At 45.2% G+C, this 8,703-nt stretch overlaps 1 long non-coding RNA gene across 1 annotated transcript; it reads right to left on the reverse strand.

Moving 5' to 3' along the window:
- Positions 1-685: 685 nt before the first annotated feature.
- On the reverse strand, positions 686-8,180 carry LOC109256024 (uncharacterized). The gene is made up of 3 exons (XR_002075470.2): positions 8,001-8,180; positions 7,693-7,761; positions 686-723 (listed from the first exon to the last, which is right to left on the reverse strand). It is a non-coding gene; the product is annotated as an uncharacterized LOC109256024 (long non-coding RNA).
- Positions 8,181-8,703: the final 523 nt, after the last annotated feature.

Here is an 8,703-nt window from a genome sequence, read left to right on the forward strand (position 1 = left end):
AATCTGCAGCTCAGAAGAGAGCTTTGGGATATAAACTTGGGCCTTGTTGGAACCTAGATTGTCAGGAGCCAGGCACCGTCAAGAAAGCAGGTAGCTCACACAGTCTTGGGAAAACAGAAGTGTTCTGGAGAGCAACAAAAGTATTAGTAAGGGTAAGGCAGAGAGCGTAGGAAGGGTCTTGCCCTAATGCATGGAATGGGGATTCAGGCTGCATGTTTTTTAAATTAATGAAAGGGAGATCCTTGATAATTAGAAGACTCGGGGACATCCAGGCTGGCGGCATTTAAGGTCATATCACACACACCTTAGAGCAGTATTTCCAAAACCAGGTCTGCATATCACTGGTGCTACCCAAGCTGGTGTTAGGGAAGATTAAATTATATATTATATTACATTTGTTATTCTACAGTTGTGTTATTATTTTCAGGTATCTTCTATTTATGGTATTTGATAGTGGTTTTACGTTTTCAGTGATGACATACACATACTTTGTGAAAATATATTTAAACAAAGATATAATTTGATTTAAAGAACATTTTTAAGGGGTGCCTGGGTGGCTCAATTGGTTAAGCATCCAACTTCGGCTCAGGTCATGATCTCGAAGTTCTTGACTTTGAGCCCCATGTTGGGTTCTGTGCTGACAGCTCACAGCCTGGAGCCTGCTTCAGATTCTGTGTCTCCCTCTCTCTCTGCCTCTCCCTTGCTTGTGTTCAGTCTTTCTCTCTCAAAAATAAAATAAAAAATTAAAAAATTAAAAAAAAATAAAGAACATTTTAAATTATTGTACATATAGTATACCAATATGCCACAAAAACCAAGTGAGTTGGGTTAGAGAAACTCATAAAGGTAAATCACCTGACAGATGAGAAAGGATGCTCAGCAAAGTGAAATACAAAGTGAAATAACGCGGCAGATCTCCCCACTAGGCAATAGTGCAGCTGGGGCTCAGACCAAGTCTGGCATGATGGGCCGCCCCTCTGAGGCCAGGAGGGGAGGGACTGGGCCCAGATCCCAGGGCTCCCCTCAGTGGCTGGTACTGCTCAGCCTTTCGGTCTCCATTGGCCCTGCATCCACTGAGGGGGACATCCTCCTGGCTTGTGCCCTCCTCCTGGGCAGGATAGCCCTTAGAATTCTTCAGCAGCTCATTTTCCAATGTGGCCAACAAGCACTTTGGCCTCTCTTGGAAACGTCTCTGGCCTAACTGACTCTAATTATTAGCAAAGAGCCAAATTGTGTACTTGAGTCCTCTAGTGGGGAGGTGAGCGGGGTGGTGGCTTAAAAGTCTGACTTCCAAGTAGGAAACCATGCCTTGGGAATCTTGACAGTTTAGGAAAGATTACAATCAGAATGGAGAAATGTATGAAAATGAAACCATGGCCAAATTGGTTTTTTTGTCAAAATGCCGAATGATAAAATTATTTCAAAAATAAGACCTGGCCAACATTTTATGAGAACCAGATGCCTGAGGACCTTCCAAGGGCTCTCTACAGCTCAGACCCTGGACCAGGGTTGGGCAGAGGGGCTCAACAGGGAATGGGGAAGGCCTGAACCAGCAGAGAAAATCTAGTTGGTGAACAAACACCTGCCTTCTCTTGGTGGCCTGGAGATCTGGTGAGCTGGTGGCTCTTGAGTACATGAGGCAGTATCTACAGAACCCTGGCTCAGACCTAGATTGCAGTATTCTATCTGTCATTCACTCACTGTGACATTGATTAATCATTTTCTTCTCTGCACCTCATTTTTTTCATCTGCAAAACGGGGACAACAATCCCTGCTTCATAGGGTTGTTGTGTAAAGACAGTGGAATATTTTATTTATTTTTTTATTTTATTTTTGTTTTTTGTTTTTTGTTTTTTTATTTTTTTATTTTTTTAATTTATTTATTTTTTAATTTTTTAATATATGAAATTTACTGTCAAATTGGTTTCCATACAACACCCAGTGCTCATCCCAAAAGGTGACCTCCTCAATACCCATCACCCACCCTGCCCTCCCTCCCACCCCCCATCAACCCTCAGTTTGTTCTCAGTTTTTAACAGTCTCTTATGCTTCGGCTCTCTCCCACTCTAACCTCTTTTTTTTTTTTTTCCTTCCCCTCCCCCATGGGTTTCTGTTACGTTTCTCAGGATCCACATAAGAGTGAAACCATATGGTATCAAGACAGTGGAATATTTTAGTGTCTCTGGGCCACAAGGCCTGGCATGTGTCACTCCCCGGTTTTCCAGGAGTCTTACCTTGTTGCTACCATTAACAGCTGAAACAGTATTTGGCTGATTGGAGAAAGAGTCAGATAGAAATTTGAGTAGCTCACAGAATCAAAAAGTGAAAAATCAATTTCTCAGGACATGAACAAAGGCAGTTCCCACAAAACAAAAACCACTTGATAACACTTTTCTCAGGGAGCAGCAATAGAGACACAGTGGGTCAGTTGTTTTCCATCTTTGCATTACCCTGCTCAAGATTCAGATTCCTTGGTGAGCCTGTTTCGTTGGCTTGTGCCATGGGCCCTTGGCCAAGAAATGTTTTCACTGTTTTCTCACAATAATGGAATGCAATATGCACCTGTGTTTTCCCGAAGCAAAATTGCTGTTATTGGAAGTGAGACTGGATATGGGGAATGCCGGAGAAAGGGGTGGGGTGGAGAGGGAGTGCAACCATAAGGTCCTTCCACCGAATGTTAGACCTCTCAGCTCCATCTTCTCTTCTGACTGAGCCACTCCCTTCATCCTGTGTCTCCTGGTCCCAGGCACTCTCTGAGGAGTGTTAAAGCTAATGCAACTACTTGATAATGTTCAGCGTCAAAGACACATCTTTACATTCCCCAAATCCACTCTCTCTCTGGCTCTTCACAGCACACTTTTGAGCTGACAAGGCAGGGAATCAACCCTCCCCCTCCTCATTTTCAGAAGGCTCTGCAGAGAATCAGAAGGGAGAAGTGAGAGGGAGTGGCTGATCCCAGGTCATAAACCTGTATCACTTAATAGTAATAGTTTGTCAGTTTATTCTCTTAGGTGTTCTGTGGATATATCTGAAAATAGTAATAGTTCATTTCTTCTAATAACTAAATATTTTATTTTGTTTTTATTTCTTTACATTATGCCAAAATTTACAATAAAAATGACCACTGAAACTCCTATTTCCTAAATTTAATGAGTATGCTGATCATCTCCATTAAGCATGATGTTGGTTGATGTGTAAAGTACTTAAAATAGTATTTGGCATACAGTAAGTGCTACATAAGTGTTATAGAGTAATTATCATCATTCTTTAATATGATCACTACAAATTCTGTGCCTGTCTGCCTCACAAGCATAGGCAATATCTCCTTTACCCCTTCCTTGCCTTGGACTTGGGTGTAGCTAGAGAGTACATTGGATTGTAAGGCCAGATACTTACATATATAGTATAAACTCAATGAATATGCATGCCTGAATGAATCAGTTGAAGGAGTTCTAGTAACTCTTATCTGGGATATGCTGGGCATGAACACAGTAGAACAACAGGATGGTCCTTAAAGTCTGAGGTACAGATGGCCATCATCAATTCTTTCCCCTCTGCATGCATCCAATGTGCCTTACACCAAGAGGTGGACTCTTACCTTATCCCTAGAATCTGGCCTGGTCTTAATGACTGGAAGTAACTTTCTTGAACTTCTGAAGCTAGGCCAATGATAGGCCTTGCAGCTTCTCTTAATGCACTAACTCTTGGAATACTCATTCTTAGAATGTTCCCTCATGAAATTGAACTGTTATTCTGTGAGAAGCCCAAGCTATATGAAGATGCCATATGTGAGTGTTCCAGTCAAGAGCCCCAGCTCAGATTCCAGGTGACAGTTAACATTAACTTCTAGCTATGTGACAGAGCCATCTTAGGTGTCCTTCCCAGCTGAACTTTCAGATGACTTGTAGCCTGAGCCAACAACTGACTATGACCACATAAGAAACCCCAAGAAAGAACTACTGAACCCAGACAATCCACAGGGCACACACTGCTTCCCCTCTCAGGATCCAGCAGCAAACCCCCAATTCATTGACCAAAACCTGATGTCCACAGGGTGGAGAAGTATAGTCTTCCCTCAAAAAGGGTAGCAAGTATTCAGGAGCAATAGTAAGAAAATAAAGGAAAGTGGCTGGATACAAGATAAACACAACTATAAGTTGCATTTGTATATACTAGCAAGTAACCCTTTATAAAGTGAGTAAGGAACCCATTCACAGTCATAGCAACAAAAACAAAATATCTAGAAACAACAGTAATGCCTTGGATACATCTGTTTTTTGGTACAATTCCCCAGGGACACTGCAAGAGGTTTTGTAATGAGCTCATTACCAGAGATTGCATATTGGAAAATTTCCAGTGAATTTGCAAATAGGCATACTGCTTCTGCCAAATGACTAAAAATGTTCTTCTGAACTGTTAAAATTTTACTGTGTATGTGCTGAGGTTGAGATAAAATGGTAAAGTAGGGAAGCTGGTCCTATTGGACTATAATTGAGAAATTCTTTCAAGTACGTGCCAACTATAGAAAAACATGAAGTCAGCTGCAAGTGTGGGACTCATTAGGCCTGTGTGTCAGCTCCCATGAGCACAGCTGACCCTGCTGAGCCCTCTCCCTCTCTGGGTGCTCAGCCCAGATCTGGGTGGATGACCCCCCCAAGAAGAGGCAAGCAGCCTTCAGGGCAGAGTTCCTGACACAAGGCTTGGCAAGTGCCTCTGAACATCCCTTCTTCCAGAAAGGGATGTTCTTTAATAAACTGTTAAATATTCTTAGATATTTGATAAACCATTACATTCATAAGCAACATGGAGTAAACACCCCAAGATTCTTAACCTTTGGGGGTGAGACTGTAACTAAAGCTGCAAATCTCTCTAGAAGAAGATCCCACTGTGCATAGTACACACAAAATCCTGCATAGTACTCTAGTGGTTGCTGACTCTATGAATCTTGTCCCATAGCTACATAATGAGAAGAGCCTGTAAATTCTAGTGGTTTGTATGACAAGGGGAAGGAAGTGACAGTAGTGAGACAAAGGTGAAAGAGGAATTTTTGACATGGAAGAAGCTTAAGCATGCCTTCATGGTGTTGGGCAATAATCAGTGGAGGGTGGTGAAGTGGGAAAAAAAGTCAACTATGAAGGAAGGAGGCTCCTGAGGCTTCTGAGAGGATGGGATCTAGAGCCCCGGGAGCTGGAAAGCCCCTGGGAGATGGAGGACATCTCTCCTGTGGAACAAAAAGGAAGGAGAGAAGGAGGGAGTGGTGGGGCTTCCTTGGTCTAGCCATAGCTAACCTTGTGTATACACTGGCCCTCACAGGCACAGGTTCTTAGGGATGAGTGTCAGAGTGTAGGATGCCATTGCTTCACATGCCATTTACTGAGCATTTACTGTGTGCTAGGTACTATTCTAAGACATGGTCCCTGATCTCAAGGAGTTTGGATAGGACATATAAGTGAGTAAAGTTATGTCAACAAACAGGACAATTTCAGGCACTGCTCAGTGCTGGAAGGAATGGAAAAAAAGAGGGTGGGGAAATCACTTCTAGTTAGTGCCTGGATGAAGCAAGGAGGTTGCCCAAGAGAAGAGCACCACATGGGGCAGACAGTGAGCACAAAAGCCCTGAAAGTGGTTGGGCTCTATGTCTCCAGAGACTATGAGTTCTCCTTGCTGGGTAACTCCTCCCTGACTACCATGGGCCTCATACAGAGTTGGTGCTAAGAGCCATTAATGAATAAATGAATGAAGAAAGGATGATGTGTGCTCCACGGCCCTCTGTGATCTGGGCCCTGGATACACCCTGATTCTCATTTACCCCATGTGCACCCTTGTTCACTCAGAAGCTAACGAGACATACTTCTTCCCCAGAGCCTATGTTCAGTTGGCCCTTCCCATAGATGTGCCCTTCCCCCAGGTGTATCTTTCCCCTGGGGCGTCCCCTTTCCCAGAAGCACATTGCTCCCTCACCTGCCTTAGGTCTCTGCTCAGCCATCACTCTATCATGAAGCTTCCCTCCACTCCCACCCTGTTTAAAAGGCAACCTCTCCAGTGCTCCTCTTCCTCTACATAATTTCCCCCACCTCATATACCCTGTAATCTCCATGTGTTTTTTGTTTGTTTGTTTGTTTGTTTGTTTATTGTCCATTCCCAATCATCAGGTGTAAGCGCCATGAAAGTATGGTATATTTTTAAGAACTGTTCTTTGCTGTATCCCCAGTCTGACTGTCTGACACATGGCTGGTACTCAGTGGATACTTATCAAGAGAAAGAATGGATTTTGACATATCTGTCTCCCTTCCCTGACTTTGAACTTCAGGAATGATGGAAACTTGCCTTTTTATCAGAGTCAACACACAGTGGGCACTTGTTTAAATGTTGTTTGAAGTCAGTGGCCCATCTGCTGCAGCGTGGAGATACCAATAATTTCATGAAGCTTCAGAAAAACCCTTACAGGAAACTCCCTGCACCAATCGCAAAGCCTCATTCATGCCCCATTAGCAGCATTTCATTAGATGACCTCACTGGGGCTTACTCACTTTGAGCAACAAAAAATTTCACAAGCACACAGTGTCTTCTGTCATGGAACTATCATGGGGAGCTTAAAAATACAGGAAATTGGGAGCAGCCCTTCCTTGTCCAAACCCCCAGCAACAGGGAACCAAATGCTTTAATTAAGCTCATCGGTAAACCTAGAAGTAGAGAGATGTCTGTCTGTGATCTTAACCAGACCTGGTCTGACAAGGCAGCTTGCCAGAGGACTTGCGAGACCAGGAACACGGTGCCTATGTTCCTGTTTGTTTGCTGTGGGACTTTGTATGTGCAATACTAGTTGCTCCAACAAAGGTCATTGGGGCCCACATCTGGAACTGAAACCAGAGCCTGCAATGCCTGTGTCTTCTTCCTTTCCTTCCTGACCCATGTTCCTGTTTCCTGGGCCAGCAGGGCCTGCCACGGGTGACTCTCCTGGTCCTGCCTGGCCTGGCCCTTCTGTGGCCTATGAATGCCCCTTTCCCCTTCTGGTGTGTGGTTGCTTTCAGGGTCTGGAAGTGGGGGCCCAGCCTGGGTGCAGGCGGGGACTGCAATTAAACCACCCAGAAGGTAGGTCCTGAGGGCAGAGATTCCTGTGTCCCTAGGGTCCCAGGGAGATATCCAAGGGTCTATTAATTAGTTCATTCTAAAACTTATTGAGCACTTCCTACTGCAGGCACTGTGTTGGGTGCTGGAGATATAACAGTGAGCTGGTGAACATCTATTTCTAGACTTTACAGTGTATATGGAGACTCTTTAACTGATATGCCCACAAGTGCATGCTATTGGACAACTGAACACCTGCTCTTGCCTGCATCTCTCCTCCAGTCTATTGCCATGCCTCTCCAGGGTAGCTCTCTTGGAAGCAATGGCTCCAGGACCCTACTGCTGTGTTCTGTGACTCCATCACTCCTCTCCTGGGGGACAGGGAGCTAGAGAGTTGCATGCATGCTCTCAAATTCTTCAGTCTCCAAGTGATGTTTCTGTTCCCAGCCATTGGCTAGAAGAGTGGGGCTGACTTGGGGACGTGGGAGTTGCAAATGGGGATCTGGGGGTGGTGGTGCATAGATATTTGGAGAGTAGCAAATGTCTCAGGCACTACCTCTTCCTACAGAATAAATATTCCGTAGCATGGGGGTTGGTGAGGAAGAAGGGTAGAGTTATACTTACCAGAGAAATTCTCAAAGGTGACAATGGGCTGCTCCCAAACAGTACCTGAGTCACCATGCCTGGGGTGCCCTGAGGAAGAGCCCAAGGAGATAGACTGTCATTAGCCTCTGAGCCATCCACTGGTATGGCCAGCATGCTGTCCACAGACCTTCTAGCCAAGCAACTCCTTTGTGTGGGGTCAGGCCCCCCACCTGACCCCATACAACTGGCTGATTCCTTTCAGCATTCCAAGACCCCATAAATAGCAGTATATGTGGGGGGGGGGGAGCCCTCAGTACCCGAGTAAGGTGTGCTTGTGCTAGACCTACCTGGGGTGAATTACTCTGCCCAGCACAGACTGTGGTGGCAATCAGCTAATGAGTGGGAATTGGGTGCATTGAGACCAGCTCTGCAAAGGGAGGGGACATGGTGCTGTGAGAGGGAGAGGTCAGAGAGGACCACTGTGACCTAAGAGTTTAACAGAAAAAGAGGGCAAGGGTAGTAGGAGAGCACACTCAAGGGACTGAGAGGAACATAAATTGAGGTTGTGTAGGCAACCAGAGCAAGTGAGTTGTTGTCGTGTCCTGGACACAGGCTCATGCAAGAGTCTTTGAATTGGGAATGTGACTGGCATGTGACTGAGAGACAAGCAGGGGACAGAAAGGAGAGAAAGCAGCAGAGCAAGCTTGCTTCTGGTTGCTTGATCCCATGGAACGTTCAGCAATGCATCTCAGATTTGTCTTTCAGGGGAGGGGAATCAAGGGCTGCTTCATGGGACACGGAGAGCCCTCATGTCTGGATTGCCCACCAACCCTTAGCCAACTGTCTGGGAGCCCCCAGGTGGGAGGTGGGAGGTGTTGACAGCCTTTCCTGACTGCAATGCTGCCAGCACTCACAAAGAAACAAGAGGAGGCCACATCCAAATGGGCAAACATTGTGATGCTTGCTTAACAGAGCACCTTCTATTTCCTACTCTGACAAATATATTTCCAGAATGATCTGGAAGGCCAGGTTTGAGTGCAAGCTCTTAGG

Source organism: Panthera pardus, unplaced genomic scaffold (assembly GCF_024362965.1).
Source record: "Panthera pardus isolate Hobbes unplaced genomic scaffold, ASM2436296v1 HiC_scaffold_8, whole genome shotgun sequence".
NCBI classification, from domain to species: Eukaryota; Metazoa; Chordata; class Mammalia; order Carnivora; family Felidae; genus Panthera; species Panthera pardus.